This window comes from Capricornis sumatraensis, chromosome 3 (assembly GCF_032405125.1).
Source record: "Capricornis sumatraensis isolate serow.1 chromosome 3, serow.2, whole genome shotgun sequence".
Taxonomy (NCBI): Eukaryota; Metazoa; Chordata; class Mammalia; order Artiodactyla; family Bovidae; genus Capricornis; species Capricornis sumatraensis.
Window position 1 is genome coordinate 95683399 of NC_091071.1, and position 17664 is coordinate 95701062.

Sequence of the window (17664 nt, forward strand, 5' to 3'; positions counted from 1 at the left end):
AGGGCCAGAGTATTCACTTAGCTGGGAGCAGAAAACCTTGGGTTGCTGCTCACAGTGGTCCCTGTGATGACACAGCTGCTCCATTTGGACCACACCCCAGGCCCCTGAACTGTCTCTGCATAGCTAGGTCGAATCTTTTTCCAGGTTCCCAGGACCTAGTGGCCCAGATCCCAACCCCACTCAGATTGGGGTCTACCTCAAGGTGGCAGCCAGCCACTAGTAAAGAGTTCTCTACTCCCTGTTTGTTGACAAGCCAGCAGTCACACGCTGTTCATGAGTGGAGTCTAGACCTCCCTAGCCAGGGGAGTTCATCTCCTCTGTGTAGAAGCTTAGGATTGGGACACCTAGTCTGTGTCTTGACCCACCCAGGGAGAGTGTCTGCCTGAGTGGACTTACTCTTCCTTACGGATGTCTCTCAGGATGCAGGTCTCAACCCTATGCCTTTTTTCCATTCTTCCTTGTTTCATGGAAATCTTTTTTTGCAGCTTTGGTTGTATGGGTATTCTTATGCCAGTTTCCAGTTTTCTGTGAGAATTATTCCACATGTAGATGTATTTTTGATGTGTCTATAGGTGATGGTGAGTTCCATGTCTTCCTGCTCCACTGTCTTGATCTAGTCTTCTCTCAGACTTTTGAACATGGTTTCTAGAATCAAATTTAACTTTCACTCTGTACTATGTGATGTTGGGCAAATCACTTAAGTTCTCTGTGATAGAGTTATATCATGAGTCATATGAAAAAAATAAAATTATTTTCCTTACAGGGTTACTTTTAAAAATACTGTGAATTAAGAAAATGCTTAGAACAGTGCCTCATGTACAGAAAGAGCTATGCAAATGTTTACTATTTTAAAATACAATTGAATATCAAGAGTAAATTCCAATAAGGTATGCTTTATACAGTATAGAAAGACTGATAGAATTATGTGTTTGAGTTCTTATAGACTCAAAAGAGACAGCCAGAAAATGATTGTGTGTATGTGTGTGTGTGTGTGTGTCTGTGTGTGTGTGTGCACGCGCACACGCGCGCATGAATGTGTGTTTGTCTATTTGGCTCCTTCTCTAATATAGCAACTCTAGTTCACACTCCATTTAGCTAAATGAAAGATGTTTACACTTCCTTTAAGGCTGTTGCTCTTCCAGTTCCTCTGGCAGCAGATATAAGAGAATAACATCCTGCTTTTGTGGCCAAAGATACCTCGGCTGCAAAAATGCTGTGCTGAATACATTTGAGGAAATAAATGATAGGCTGCTCTCACAAAGGCTGCATAATGTTTGAGAAAAGTTTAGTCTTTAGTTTTCAATTTTCCATGCAGTTAGCTATTTTTCTGAAACATTCCTTAACTCCCAAAGTGCAACCAGCAGCTTCAAGAGCTGACAACATTTATAAGCTCCAAGTAAGTGGTTTCACTCTGTTGATCCCTGCTTACAAAGGATACATGTGGGTTTTGGTCACAACTGGAAATATTTGAATTTGTATTTTAAGTGGAAACCTCATTGGCCATTTTAATGTATTGAAAATTGTAAGAATTTTACTGAAGGAATATCCAAGAAGGTTTTTATAAAAGTTAAAGAATCAATAGGTGATTTATTCCAATTTTTTTCCTATTCTTGAGTGACTAGCACAAAGGACAGTAAAATTTCTAGTATTTTTATTAGGTTTATGAAAGTAGAACTTCTTCTCTGTCCTGGCTCCAATTATTGTCAAAATATTTAAGAAAGAGTCAAGGAGAAAGGATAGTTCTCTATCAATTAGTTCTTTTTTGTTTAATAACAATTATATATTAGAAGTCACCAAGTTTGGGGGTGGTTTTAAGTCACAGTCTGCAGGTCGGTAAAGTTGGGCTGATGTTGGCTAAGCTCAGTTAGACTTGGCTCTAATATAGGTTGGATTCAGATCTACTTCACATACTTCTCATCTTCTTTGGACCAGTAGTAATACCTATTTAAGAAATTTTCTCTTCATGCTGAAATACAAAAGTGTAAGAACACAAGTCCAACAGTGTAAGCATATTTCCAGAGTCACACCACACTGCTCTCTAATATCCAATTTAAGTCACAGAGTAGGAAAGTACATACTGCCCACCACAAAATTAAGTTGAATGAGTATAAGAGCAGAGTGAACATTTGCTGAAAAATAATTTTGAACAACTAGACAAACAAATCTGGATAACCAACTTAGTTGTCAAAATAAGAGGTACCAGAATGATTACTTCCAGGGCTTGGTACTGGTTCAACTGGTCCTTTAGAAGTACAGACATACATACTTTGGGTCCTTTCAAGAATTCAGATGGAAAATTAAAATACTATCTCTCTTGAAGGACATTGGCCCATACCTTCCTTGCTTCACTATAATTACTTGGTACCAGAAAATTATCCTTGAGTCATGCCTTGGGTCATAAAAACTTAGAGACAGCTTCTACTCTAAAAACTTACCCTTCAATCTTCTGGCTTTTTTCTACTACTCATACTATGATACCATAATCCATGATTATCAGAAATTTCTAAATTGCCAAATCCAAAGCAATAATGTTATCTTTGAACTCAAGAAAGTTTAATGAGTCCTTAATTTATGAACCCCAAAACTGTAATATATGGAGGAGATACAAAACTGAACAACACTGTTATAAACTCTGCTCTCATGGAAAGTAAATATAGTTGGGAATACAAAAAAGATGAGAGTAAAGTGAAATGAACATCACTCAGTCGTGTCTGACTCTTTGCAATCCCATGGACTATACAGTTCATGGAATTCTATAGACCAGAATACTGGAGTTGGTAGCCTATCCCTTCTCCAGCAATCTTCCCAATCCAGGGATTGAACCCAGGTATCCCACATTGCAGGTGGAGTCCTTACCAGCTGAGCCACAAGGGAAGCACATACAAAAAGACAGATAATACAAAAAGAATATTTTATAATCAGTTCAGTTGCTCACTCATGTCCAAATCTTAGCAACCCCATGGACTGCAGCACGCCAGGCTTTCCTGTCCATCGCCAAATGCCAGAGCTTGCTCAAACTGGTGTCCATCGAGTCGGTGATGCCACCCAACCATCTCATCCTCTATCATCCCCTTCTCCTCCTGCCTTCAATCTTTCCCATCAACAGGGTCTTTTCAAATGAGTCAGCTCTTCGAATCAGGCGACCAAAGTATTGAAGTTTCAGCCTAAACATCAGTCCTTCCAATGAACATCCAGGACTGATCTCCTTTAGGATGGACTGGTTGGATCTCCTTGCAGTCCAAGGGACTCTCAAGAGTCTTCTCCAACACCACAGTTCAAAAGCATCAATTCTTTGGCACTCAGCTTTCTTTAAAGTCCAACTTTCACATCCATACATGCCTACTGGAAAAATGATAGCTTTGACTAGATGGACCTTTGTCAGCAAAGTAATGTCTCTGCTTTTTAATATGCTGTCTAGGTTGGTCATAGCTTTTCTTCCAAGGAACAAGTGTCTTTTAGTTTCATGGCTGCAGTCGCCATCTGCAGGGATTTTGGAGCCCCCCCAAAATAGTCTGTCGCTGTTTCCATTGTTTCCCCATCTATTTGCCATGAAGTGATGGGACCGGATGCCATGATCTTAGTTTTCTGAATGTTGAGTTTTAACCCAGCTTTTTCACTCTGCACTTTCAATTTCATCAAGAGGCTCCTTAGTTCCTCTTTGCTTTCTGCCATAGGGTTGGTGACATCTACATATCTGAGGTTATTGATATTTCTCCCAGCAATCTTGATTCCAGCTTGTACTTCATCCAGCCTGGCATTTTGCATGATATACTCTGCCATTAGGTTAAATAAGCAAAGTGACAGTATACAGCCTTGACATACTCCATTCCCAATATGGAAGCAGTCCATGTTCCTTGTTCAGTTCTAATTGTTGCTTCTTGAACTGCATACAGATTTCTCAGGAGACAGGTAAGGTGATCTGGTATTCCTATCTCTTCAAGAATTTTTCACAATTTGCTGTGATCTGCACAGTCAAAGGCTTTGGCATAGTCAATAAAGCAGAAATAGATGTCTTTCTGGAACTCTCTTGATTTTTCAATGATCCAACGGATGTTGGCAATTTGATCTCTCATTCCTCTGCCTTTTCTAAATCAAGTTGGACATCTGGAAGTTCTTGGTTCACATACTTTTGGAGTCTTGCTTGAAGAATTTTGGGCATTACTTTGCTAGCATGTATGATGAGTGCAATTGTGCAGTAGTTTTGATCATTGTTTGGCATTGCCTTTCTTTGGAATTGGAATGAAAACTGACCTTTTCCAGTCCTGTGGCCGCTGCTGAGTTTTCTAAATTTGTTGGCATATTGAGTACACCACTTTAACAGCATCATCTTTTATGACTTGAAATAGCTCAGCTGGAATTCCATCACCTCCACTAGGTTTTTTCATAGTGATGCTTTCTAAGGCCCACTTGACTTCCGACTCCAGGATGTCTAGCTCTAGGTGAGTGACTTTATAATACCATAGGAAAACTTGTGTGATAACAGATAAGCAGAGCATAATAGGTAATGGAAGGGAGGCATCAACAGAAAGAAACTGGGATTCTGGCTTTAGGAAATGATACCTAAATTGATACCTGTACTAAAGGTGTGTTAAAAGGATGAGGCTTCCCTGGTGGCTCAGAGGTTAAAGCGTCTGCCTCCAATGCAGGAGACCCGGGTTTGATCCCCGGGTCGGGAAGATCCCCTGGAGAAGGAAATGGCAATCCACTCCAGTATTCTTGCCTGGAGAATCCCATGGACGGAGAAGCCTAGTAGGTTACAGTCCATGGGGTCGCAAAGAGTCGGACACGACTGAGCGACTTCACCTTCAAAAGGATAAGATGTATATGTGAGTGGGTTAGGGTTATCTAGGCCAGAGAACCCCACATGTTTTGAACTAATGTATGTTGAATGCTTGAAAAGATGAAAAGTGTAATGAGTTAGTTGAGCTAATTCATTCTTTAACAAATGTTTACTGGGTTCCTGAAATGTTCTAGACACACTTATAAGTGCTAGGAGTCAGACCCAACAAAGAATTGAGTATGTGACATAGTAACAATTCCTCTGGAGAAAATTCTAAGAGTAAGGGCCACATAAGATGTCAGAGTGAAAGTTAGATTCCATTTTAAATACGTAGGTCAAGGAAAGTTTCACTAAGAGATTGACTAAAGAGATAAGGGAATAGACATACAAAGAGTTATCCGCAGAGCACTCCAGGCATAGGAAAAAGGGAGTAAAAGGCCTGCAACGAAGCAGTGGTTGGTGCATTCCAGGAATAGTTAGGAAGCCTGTGTGACTGCATTAAGTAAGTGAGGAAAAGAGTGATTTCATTTGACCTGTGTCTTTTTAGGCTCATTCTGACAGCTTTGGTGGAGAATAGGATGTACTATTGGAGAAGGAAATGGCAACCCACTCGTGTTCTTGCCTGGAGAATCCCAGGGACGGTGGAGCCTGGTCGGCTGCTGTCTATGGGGTCGCACAGAGTTGGACACAATTAAAGTGACTTAGCAGCAGCAGCAGTAGGCTGTACTATCTAATGTCTAAGATAGTATAACTGTTGTAACAAAGAATCCCAAAATCTCAGGGACTTAATAAAATATGCATTTATTGTAACAAATCCCAGGGTGGATGTTTCTGAATGGGTAGATTTCCTGATCTCTCTCTTCTATTTAGTGACACAGGGATCAGTATTCTTTCCATCTTGTCATCTAACGGTGTTCTGCAAACATCTTCATGGTTTCTGGAGAAGGAAAAGAGAACATAAAAAATGAGTTCTGCACAATTAACAACCTTGCATTGTATTGGCTAGAATTATCCACATGACTCCACCTATATGCTATAGATCAGGGAAATTTTGACCTTGTTTGGGCATTTACTTTCAAGTAAAACATACACATAAATACAGCCATTTCTACCATAGGAAACAAGCACAAAGGAAGGAAAAACAATTTGAAGGTTACTGAGATAATATGTGTGAGAACAGATAGGGATGAGACTAGAATCTTAAGAATAGGGCTGACTGTGACCTGGATCTATTTTAAATATAGTGCTAATAAGATATGCTTTCTGATTTAATGTGGACTGAGAAGAAAAGGAGAAATCAAGATCAATTTTAAGATATCTGTCCTAGGTAATAGGAAGAAATAAATACTTAGAGATTTAAAAAGGTGCAGATCAAGACTTCTGGGAGATGATGAAGAACTGTATTTGGATGTGTTAAAATTGATTTGCTTATTAGATATTTAAGGACAGGTATCTACTATGCAGTTGGATTTATTGAGTTGTAATACATTGGAAAGGTCTTGGATGGACATAAACATTTGGTGATATATAGCCTATTTATAGTATTAGAAGCCATAAGTCTTCAGAAAGTCACTAAAGTTTAGATGGAAACAAATAGACATTTAAAAAAGAAGTCTTGAAGATGAAAAATCAACATAGTAAATAGAAGAAAAGCAACTACTGAGTTAGAAAAAAAAAAAGAAACTAGTAGATATGATGCTCTGGAAGTCAAATGAAGAAAGTCTTTCAAGGAAAATATTATGTCTACTGCCAGAGATAGGTTCAATAAAATAAAGTCTAAAAATTAGCTGTCAGATTTAGGTTTGAAGGTCATTGCTGTTCAATTCTGTTAGAAAGGTGAGTGTAAAAGCCTGATTGCAGTGGGTTCAAAGAAAAAGAGTAAAACACTGGAGAAACTGAATATAGACATCTCTTTGGTGAATTTTGCTGTAAAGGAAAATAGAGAAACGGACTAGTTGTTGGAGGGCAAAATAAAAAGAAGCATTTATTTTTTAGACAAAATGTGGGGCAATTAAATGCATGTTTGTATTTTGTTAGAAATGATCCAGAATGGAGAAAATAGTTCATAATTAAAAAGGGGAGAGATGCTGTCAATTTCTTCCTATATTTCCATTAGTATTTGTTTTATGTATTCAGAGATTTCTATGTTTGGTATGTTATATTGTTACATATACAATAATGTTATAATAATATTATAATGTTATATAGTTACATTTCTTTTATATCTTGTTGGGCTGATCCCTTGATCATTTTATTGTATCCTTCTTATCTCAGATATACATGTCTCAGATATACAGGGAGAAATTGATGGTATCACAATAATAGTAAGGGACTTAAATACACCAATTACATCAATAAACAAATCATCCAGTCAGAAAAATCAATAAGGAAACACTGGCCTTAAGTGACACATTAGACCAAATGGAATATATATAATGTAATAAGTATATAAAATAGAGAATTTTTGGTGTGAGATCCTTCATTATACAAGAAAGTATGAGATCTAATGGTTTGGCCTTGGCCAAAAGCATAGAAAGAAAAGGAAAGACTGAGTAGGTAGTGAGTGAATAAATATCGCAGTGGAAGTCCCAGGAAGTACTTTTCTGATTGCTCAGATTTCACACTAAAATGGGGAAGCAAGGCTGTTATCCATGTGAGTGATGATGGGGGATGAGTTGTTGGAAATGGAGCAAAGAGGCAAAGGTCATAAATAGTCATTTAGGAATGTGAGAGAATGAAAGCGCCAGAGGAAAGGAGTGTGACTGCCTGACAACATTAAGGGCTCACCTGAGTTTAAATTAAGATCGAGGAATTGTCAAGTAAGTGCCAAGAGGAGAAAAGAGGGCAAACAAAATGAGGGTATATATAAGGGAATTTTTATGATAATGGTTATGGAATTCAGTTGCATATGATAATATGTTAGGATATAGGGGAGTGAGGAAAAATGAAAACATGGTGTGATAGTTGTGTCTGAAGAACTGTTAGAGCTGAGAAACTAGCTCTAAGACTATGCCATGGTTCTGCAAGAATGAGAGGGTTTGAACTCATTATAGAAACAGCTGAGTTATAGTTAAGAGCAAGATATAACATAGGACATTAGGAGTGGGTAACTGAAAAAAACCAGAGGCCAAAGTCAGTGGTAGAGAGACGGTCAAGGAATAGAGAGGCCAGGGTATGAGTAAGATCATCTATGACTATGTGGGTACTGAAATCCTCAGAAATTATGTCAGGAGTGTTATTGGGTAAAATGACAACCACCTTACAAATTAAACCTTTAAGCAAAAAGAGAGAGGAACCTATGTCATCTGTTAAAAAACAACAACAACAACAACAACAACAACAAACATACCTGTAACATGGAGGGATATTGGGTGAGACAATCAGATGATCTGAGACTCAAAGATGAGTCTTTTCAAGGAGAAGGGAGCACCCAGCATACTCTATAAGGGAGTTGATTCAATTCTCCTTTCTGTTTAAGGATGCACCTGAAATCTCTTCTTCCTGATGACTCCAGGAGCCACAGTACCCATTAGTCTCTTGACTATAATTTTCAATATTTTCAGTTTAGAATGTTGTGTTATACATGCCTATATCAATATAGTCTATCACATGAGCATAATACCCAACCACAGCTGAGAGTCACCATTCTGAGCTCAAAGCCCAGTTCTGTTAGTGACCAGAAATTTACTTCACTTCTCAAGTCTCATTCCCCCTTTGGAGTAAAAGTAGTAATAGTACAGAGCTCAGGGGTTTTTACAAAGGACTTAGTGAATTCTGTAGACAATGCAGCACGTGCTACGTTAACTTACGCAATATTGAGCTTTCAGACAATTTAATAATTTAACATATATTGTGAATTTTCAAAAGGGAGATATATTAACTGAAAAAATATTTAAATCCACACAGATACACATTTGAATTTTAACTCAGCTTCTTACCAGTTATGCCATATTGGGCAAGTTATTTAATCTTAAATAAAACAGATGCATATATAATATTTTACAGAGTTGATGAGAGTAAGAAGGCTTAGAAAGCAAAAGCTAATTCTCCTTTAATATATGAACTGGATTATTAGCTTGTCACTTAATATGTATTATAATATATAAAGCATATGTTTTAATTACAAGATAGAATAAATGATAAAATAATCTAACAGGTTACATAGAACCTTCAGTAGGGGATGTATGGCAATAGTGAAGTATAAAAAGTGATTAAAATTATTGATTGAATATTATCGCAAAAGCATATCTGGCTAAAATCATTTTTATCTAAATTAGAAAAGCTGTAAGTCATTATTTATTACCTGGAGTCCTACATTACTGAAAAGAAAAAAAAAAAAAACTACCTAATGTGAAACTATCTTCCTTTTTGTACTCCCTGTTCCATGTGCCTAAATAACAAATGGCATAATTTAAAACAAGTATTTTAATGGATATAAAAAAATTACCCTTTATCCAGATTAAATCCTGTGAACTCTGGGATGAACAACTGGTTTCTTCCTTCTGAGAGGGAATCATGTCCTAAAAATATCCATCAGTCTACATTCCCCTCTGCATCTTCCATAATTTTCCCTTTGCTCTGAGCAGTGATTCTGTTATACACTGCTGGAGTGCTTATGACACCAATACCAAGAAAACACTTTCTTATTCAGAAGTCGAGGGTTAAAGCTTTGAAGGCTCAGGAGTTCAGGGGAGATTCATGGGAAGGTATTTGACAGGGTATAGCACTGGTCCCCAGAGCGACAGAGCTGTTTAGATACTATCCTTACTTTTGGACCTAAACTTCACCACTTTAAACAGTTGAGGAAAACCGGAGGCTCTGTAAGTTTTATTCTATGAAATAACAGGAATAATTGTCATGACAAAACATAATGGCTGAAAAAACCAACTGGAAGCTGTTCTGAAGAAACAATTTTCATCTCTCCATAAAATAATCCTAGAAAGATTAGAGGTGAATTCTTTAAGACCACAGATGTTTCTCACTCTTATTAGCACTTTGTAATTTAACTATCCTGCTTGGAACTACACAAAGATGATTTGCAATATGGATAATGTATATCTTTAGTGTTCAATAATAACATTTATTATCAGACAGTATGCAATGTTATTTGTGCTTTATATTTTAAAGTGGCATAGAAAGTACTGAGTAAACGAATTCATCAGAAGTGTTGACAAGATTTTTAATTCCTTCTGTTTCCTTTGGTATTTTTCTTAAATAGAATATGTAAGCAATGTAACCCATACGTAAAACACTTCTCAGTTTATGTTTATTCTGCTTTTTTATTGCACATTTGAAAATTAATAATTCAATGTTCTAATATTAGCTGTCATCTTAGCTGTGATAAAATTAATAATTCATCAAAAATGGTATCAAACAAATGGTTCCTTTTTTGTTCTAGATGAGACAGTCATTTCAGCTTTGAGAAACTACAGCTGGTGAATTTATTTCTTTATTTTAGGTCAAATAATACTTAAACATTTAAGCTGTAATTTTAATGATTTCATTTTAAATATAGAAATCTGCATATATCACAAGTGATGCTAAAATAACAACCTTCCTCTTGTTATAGTTGGTTGTTCCTGCCCTTGCTTATTTCTTGGCAGATAAGCATTCTTTAGAAAAAAGCACAATAAGAGTCATGCTTTGGAAAAGTTGAATATAAATTTATTTCTTCTTGGGTTCTGGTTGATGTTGTGCTCTGCCTTTTACAGGATAGAAATCACTGTAGTGAGTGATATGTGCAATAGTGACAGACTTTGAAAAACTTTTTCTGAGAATATATATTTTCTGAGAAAGATATTTTAGTTGAATCTATTGGAATGTATGTTAAGTTAATGTGATCTTGAAGTATTTTCAGTTAGTTGTGATTTTTAAAATACTTGCTTTCAAGATTATATTTTTTTCCTTATTTTTTAAGGGCAGAAACTTTGTCTTTTTCCATTGTATAGTTACTGTTTTGAGGATCCTAGGGATTGGGAGTAATATTCTTTGTGGGAGAAGGGGGTGTCACCAGGAGGCATTGGTGGTATATAGCAAAAGCATCTAAATTTGTATGAAGGCTAGAATTCATCTTAGCTTGATTTTATGGACCATAATTATAAAATAGGGGATCTGTAGGTCAATACATGTCCCCATTATAAAATTTTATATCATAAATCTTTCAAATCTTACTGAACCATGAGTCTGACATATTAGGTGTTGTTAGGACTAAAATTGTCTCTGGCAAGTGTGAACTCAGCATGAAGGGGTAGGTTGTAGAATTTCACCTTTTTGACTAATCAGTTCAACTTCAACTTCCACAACATAAAAATGCACATTTGTACCATCTAGGGTACTTATTAGAAAGTAGAATCCAAGTCCAGATTTAGGGATTCTGTCTTATGCAGTGAGATTAGACTAGAGCTTGGAATTCACATTTTAAAATACCCTAGATAATACCATTACAAGTGGTCTACTCAAGGTGATGATCTACCCCAACTGAACTGGATTACCCCAGCATTCTTCTTAATGCTGTGCTGTGCTTAGCTGTTCAGTCGTGTCCAACTTTTTGCGACCCCATAGAATGTAGCCCACCAGGACAGGTTCCTTTGCCCATGGGGATTCTCTAGGCAAGAATATTGGAGTTGGTTGCCATGACTTCCTCCAGGAAATCTTGCCAATCTGGGGATGGAACCCAGGTCTCTTGCATTGCAGGCAGATTCTTTCCCATCTGAGCCACCAGGGAGGCCCGTTCTTAATGTTAGTGGTAAACATATTAAGAATGCCCCCTTTGACTCTTGAGAGTGTTAGGTTTGGATGATAATATGGTCACCCTACTCACAGACCACACTTTGAAAAACACATAATCCTCGCATCTGAGTAAAGCATAGCTCCTAAGTTTCAAAGAAGCATTTCAATGTTGTCCATTAGAACTGTCTGTCAAGTTAACAATGAACTTCTATACCTTGAAATGGTTGTCTTCTTCTTGGTCCCCTCTCTCTGCCTGCTAACACTTACCAGTCTCTTTGCTGCATTCTTCAGGAAAAAAAAAAAAAAGTCATTCCTGTTAGTTTATGCTTGGATTATTCAGATAAGCGTGTACTTCAAAGTTACTAGCATTCACACTAAAATATAAAGTTTTTTCACTTAGCCTGTAAACCTATGAGAATTTGTTTTCGTACTTGAAAGTAAATCAGCTATGTGCAAAAGACCTGATAAAATCTGCCAAAATTGGAGGACATGTTAAAAACTGAAGAATTTACAGTCTTCTATCTCCCTCCTACTTTTCACAAATTAAGGAGGTGTCTTCACAGCAAAAAGAAGCAGTCCTAAAAGTTTTCCCTCCTCATTTGGTAGAATTAGTTTCATTATAATAACTCATTTATCACAATTTTCTATATTTAAGGATTCTATTTCAACAAAGATTGAGTCACAGATACTTAAGATCTAACATTTCTTTCCATAGATGCCAAGAAAAGAAGATATAGTCCATTCTCTTCAGAAAAACATAATCTAGTATAGCAAGTAAAAAGATAAATATTTCTTTAAACTGTGATGTACATTGTATTGGAGTCATATCCAAAATGCCTTAGGAACACAAAAGAAAGAGTAAAAATAAAACAAGTTTAACTAAGAACTGCAGCAGTATCTTTTTTCATAGACATCTGGGTATGAAACTTTTCAGGGAATACATTAACAACCAATTCTAGTTGTAGACAGTACTGATGTACCACAGAAATGAAAATTTTCAATGAAGCTTTATTTGACCAATAACATTTGTTGAAGAAGGACCTACTATGTACAAAGTATTTTCCTTGGCACTGAAGGTGGTATAATGAATACATAAATCACATTCTCTGTTCTCCAAAAGCTGAAAGAAGTATGACTGAAGAGAAGAGCTTAGTCATTAGGATACAGGATTTGAGACAAGGACAAATTTCCTGTAGACTGGGGAAAATGTGACAATTTGTAATAATGAAGGTCATATTCCAGCTTAGAATTTGTATATAAGATTTTATAAATTTGTCTGCAAGTATTTTTCCATGATAATTTTCTAAATCAAAATATTCATTTCGTAAAATGTTCTGACAAAGATTCATCTCTTCTCTTCTCTGTTCTCTTGGGTTTTCTTTGTTTATTTTATTTAGGACCTCAACAGTCTTCCCTGATGTGACCACACTTCATATCTCTAGGCCTCATGCACATGTTTTTCAATTTAACAATCCCTAATTAACTACACAATGCTTTCTAAATATTTTTCAGTGTCTAGGATGCTCTGCCATTCCATATTTGATGAACAAAGAGTGTGAAGGGCACAGATTATATGTTCTGTGAATTTTTCACTCATATTTTCCTACCCATATGTGGCCTTCAATAGACACTGGACCAACATTTTATTATCTGGAACTTACCTGAGGGATTGAGAAGACTCGAGAATCTGAAATCAGGAATTATGAGGAAATAATAGATTTGCTAATTAACATCAGTGAAGATATTACAAAACTAAAGGAAGACAGGCAGAACAGTCTTTACCATAAATTGTAGCAGTATTTTTTGGATCTGTCTCCTAAAGTAAATGAAAAATAAACAAATGGGACCTAATTAAAGTTAAAATTGCAGTCAATATCACAGGTAAACATAGATGCAAATATCTTCAACAAAATACTAGCAAACCAAATCCAACAATATATTAAAAGGATCATACACCATAATCAAGTGGGATCAACCCCAGGGATGCAAGGATTCTGCAAAAGCCACAAATCAGTGTGATATGCCACATTAACAAAGTGAAGAATAAAAATCATATGATTATCTCAACAGAGGCAGAAATAGCTTTTGACTAAATTCAACATTCATTTTGATAACAGCTTTCCAAAAAATGAAAACAGAGGAATCATATCTCAACATAATAAAAGCCATATATGACAAACCTACAGCTAACATTATTCTCAATGGCTAAAAGCTGAAACCATTCCCTCAAAGATTAGGAACAAGACAGGGATGTTCACACTTGCCACTTGTGTTCAATATAGTTTTGGAAATCCTAGCCATGGCAATCAGAGAGAAAGAAAACCAAATTGGAAAAGAAGTAAAACAGTCAGTTTACAGATGACACAATACTATACATAGAAATTTAAGATGCTACTGGAAAACTACTAGACTTCACCAATGAATTCAGTAAAGTTGCACAATACAAAGTTAATACACAGAAATCATTTATATACCTATATACTAACAACAAAAAATCATGAAGAGAAATTAAGGAAATAATCTCATTTGCCATCACATTAAAAAGCATAAAATAACTAGGAATAAACCTACCTAAGGAGACAAAATACCTGTACTTTGAAAACTATAAGATGTTGATGAAAGAAATCAAAAGATGACACAGATGGAAGGATATACCAGGTTCTTGATTTAGAAAAATCAATATTGTTAAAATGACTATATTATCCATGGCAATCTACAGATTCATTGCCGTCTCTAGCAAATTACCAATGGCATTTTCACAGAAGTAGAAAAAAAAATTTAAAATGTACATGGAAACACAAAAGACCCCAAAGAGCCAAAACGGTCCTGAGAAAGAAAAACTGAGCAGGAGGAATCAGCCTCTCTGACCTCAGACTATACTTCAAAGCTATGGTAATCATAAAAGTATGGTACTGGCACAAAAAAAGAAATATAGATCAATGGAACAGGACAGAATGCCCCCAAATAAACTCATGTTTCTGGTTAATAGTCTACAACAAAAGTTGCAAGAATATACAATGGATAAAAGTATCTTCAGTAAGTAGTGCTGGGAAAACTGAACAGTGACATGTTAAAAAAAAATTCTCTAACATTCTACATAAGAATAAACTCAAAAAGGATCAAAGAATTAAATGCAAGCCGGGACACTGTAAGACTCTTAGAGGAAAACACAAGAACACTCGTTAACATAAATTGCAGCAACATCTTTTTAGATCTACCTCCTAGAATAATCAAAATGAAAACCAACCAAACAAACAAACAAAAAACAGATGGGACATAATTAAATTTAAAGCTTCTGTGCAACAAAAGAAACCACAAACAAAATGAAAAGGAAACCAACAGAATGGGAATAAATATCTGAAAATTAAGGGGCTGAGAAGGGATTAATCTCCAAAATAAACAATTAACGTAACTCAATATCCAAAAAACAACCTAATCAAAAAATGGGCAAAATAGTTAAATTGACATTTCTCCATAGAAGAAATCCAGATGGCCAAAAGGCACATGAGATGATGGTCAACATCACTAATTATCAGAAATAAAAATCGAAACTACAATGAGGTATCACCTCACACCAGTTAGAATGGCCTTCACCAAAAGTCTGGAAGGGGTGTGAAGAAAAGGGACGCCCCCAACACACACACACACTGTTGGGAAGATTGTAAACTGGTGCAGCCATTATGGAGACAGGATGAAGCTTGCTTAAACTAAATTCAGAGCTATTCCTATGATCCAGTAGTCTCACTCTTGGTCATATATCTGGAGAAAACCATAATCTAAAAAGATACACACACCCCAATGTTCATTGTATCACAACAGACAAGACAGACATAACCTAAATATCAACAGAGGAATGGATAAAGAAGATGTGGTATATTAATATTTGTGTATGTGTGTATGTGCTCAGCTGCTCAGTCATGTCCAATTCTTTGTGACTCCATGGACTGTAGCCTACCAGGTTGCTTTGTCCATAGAATTTTCCAGGCAAGAATACTGGAGTAGGTTGCCATTTCCTCCTCCAGAGGATCTTCCTGACCCAAGGATCAAACCCATGTCTCTTGTGTCTCCTGCATTGGCAGGTGGATTCTTTAGCATTGCACGACCTGGGAAGCCCAGTGATTTACATTATATATATATATACATATATATATATATATACATATATATATATATATACACACACACACACACACACACACACATACACACACACATACAATGAAATATTATTCAGTCATAAAAATGAAATAATCCCATTTGCAGCAATATGGATAGACCAAGATATTATTATACTAACTGAACCCAAGAAGACAAATACCACTTATATGTGGAATCTAAATTTTTTAAAAAGACACAAATGAACTTATTTACAAAACATAAACAGACTTAGAGATATTGAAAGCAAACTTAAAGTCACCAAATTTCCAGTTAAAGTGGAAATGTGGCAGGGGAGGGATAAATCAGGAGCTTCAGATGAACACACACACACACACACACACCCCAATTTGTACGACAGATAACCAGCAAGGATCTGCTGTATAGCACAGGGAACTATACTCAATATGCTGTGATACCCTATATGAGAAAATAATCTATAAAATATTGAATATATGTACATATATAACTGAATTACTTTGCTGTACACCTGAAGCTAACAACACTGTGAATCAGCTATACTCCAAAAAATTAAAATATTAAAGTAATGAAAAACTGTAAAAGCTTTTTATAGAAAAGGAAACCAAGAAAATGAAAAATACAACAGAGCAAATGAGAGAAAATAATTCCAAATGATGCAAACAAGGTATTAATATTCAAAATACATAAACAGCTTATATAACTTAATATCAAAAAATAATTCAGTTGAAAATAGAATTGAATAGACATTTTTTCTAAAGTGGAAATGAAGATAAAAAGATGCTCATGCTTTCAGGCACATGAAAAGATGCTCATCACTAATCATCAGGGAAATGCAAATGAAAACCACAGTAGATATCAACTCGCATCCATCAGAATGACTATTATAAAAAAGAACACAAATAACAAATGTTGACAACTACTTGGCAAAAAAGAACCCTTGTACACTGCTGGTAGAAGTGTAAATCAGTACAGTCATTGTGGAAAAAACAGGATGGAATTTTCTCAAAAAATAAAGATAGAACTAACATGCATGCCTGTTCAGTTGCTCAGTCATGTCAGACTCTTTGCGACTCCATGGACTATAGCCTGCCAGGCTCTTCTGTCCATGGAATTCTCCAGGCAAGAATATGGAGTGGTTTTCCATTGCCTTCTCCAGGGGATCTTTCCAACCCAGAGATCGAAGCTGAGTCTCCTGCATAGGTAGGCAGATTTTTACCGTGTGAGCCATCAGGGCTCTATGTACCATAAGACCCAGTATATAAAATATATACTGAGTATATATTTGAAAAAATAATAAACAGCATGAATTTGAAAAGACACATGCATTCCAGTGGTCATAGAAGCGTTACTTACAATTGCCAAGATGTGGAAACAATCTAAGCGTCCATCAACAGATGAATGAATAAAAGTGTGAGATACACACACACACAGAGGAATGCTACCCAGTCATAAAAGAACTGAATTTTGCTGTTTTTTAGCAGCATGGATAGATTTGGATGGAGGGCATTAGGCTAAGTGAAATTTGTTAGAAAGAAAAAACTGTATGCTATGTCATATGTGGAACCTAAAAAATACAACTGCTGCTGCTGCTGCCGCTGCTGCTAAATCGCTTCAGTCGTGTCCGACTCTGTGCAACCCCATAGATGGCATCCCATGAGGCTCCTCTATCCCTGGGATTCTCCAGGCAAGAATACTGGAGTGGGTTGCCATTTCCTTCTCCAATGCATGAAAATGAAAAGTGAAAGTGAAGTCACTCAGTCGTGTCCAACTCTTAGCGACCCCATGGACTGCAGCCTACCAGGCTCCTCCGTCCATGGGATTTTCCAGGCAAGAGTACTGGATTGGGGTGCCATTGCCTTACTGGATATATAAAAAAAAGCAGATGCACAGATATAAGAACAAACTAGTATTACTAGCGGTGGGGCAATATAAGGATGGGAAGTGGGAGATAACAAAACTCTTGGGTATAAGGCTCAGTGTATTGTACAACACAGGGAATATAGCCAGTATTTTGTAAT

At 36.4% G+C, this 17664-nt stretch overlaps 1 non-coding gene across 1 annotated transcript; it reads left to right on the forward strand.

Moving 5' to 3' along the window:
• The first annotated feature begins 4604 nt into the window (after positions 1-4604).
• TRNAW-CCA (transfer RNA tryptophan (anticodon CCA)) lies at positions 4605-4676 on the forward strand. Its single transcript has one exon. It is a non-coding gene; the product is annotated as a tRNA-Trp (tRNA).
• Positions 4677-17664: the final 12988 nt, after the last annotated feature.